Consider the following 324-nt stretch of genomic DNA (forward strand, 5'->3'; position numbering starts at 1 on the left):
GAACCAGAACCAGAACCAGAACCAGAACCAGGCTCAGGACAGTCTTCAGTCTAGTCTTAAAAGCGACAATAAGAGCTTTAATAAATTATCGAGCTTGGTTGTTGAGAGATTTACAAATTTTAAATGATTTAGTTTGTTGATCAGCTGGACTGAAGAAGAAGAAGAAGCAAAGCATTCTGGGACAGAACTGTCTTTTCATAAAGGATTTAAGTTTTTTTTTGTCTTCAGAAACTGTAAACATATTTTTATCAGTTCATCTAAACACTTTTAAAGGAAACTTTAAAAAAATAATAAAGAAACCCCAGCTGGACCCCAGGGTCCTGC

This window comes from Austrofundulus limnaeus, unplaced genomic scaffold, assembly GCF_001266775.1.
Source record: "Austrofundulus limnaeus strain Quisiro unplaced genomic scaffold, Austrofundulus_limnaeus-1.0 Scaffold1475, whole genome shotgun sequence".
In the NCBI taxonomy this organism is placed as follows: Eukaryota; Metazoa; Chordata; class Actinopteri; order Cyprinodontiformes; family Rivulidae; genus Austrofundulus; species Austrofundulus limnaeus.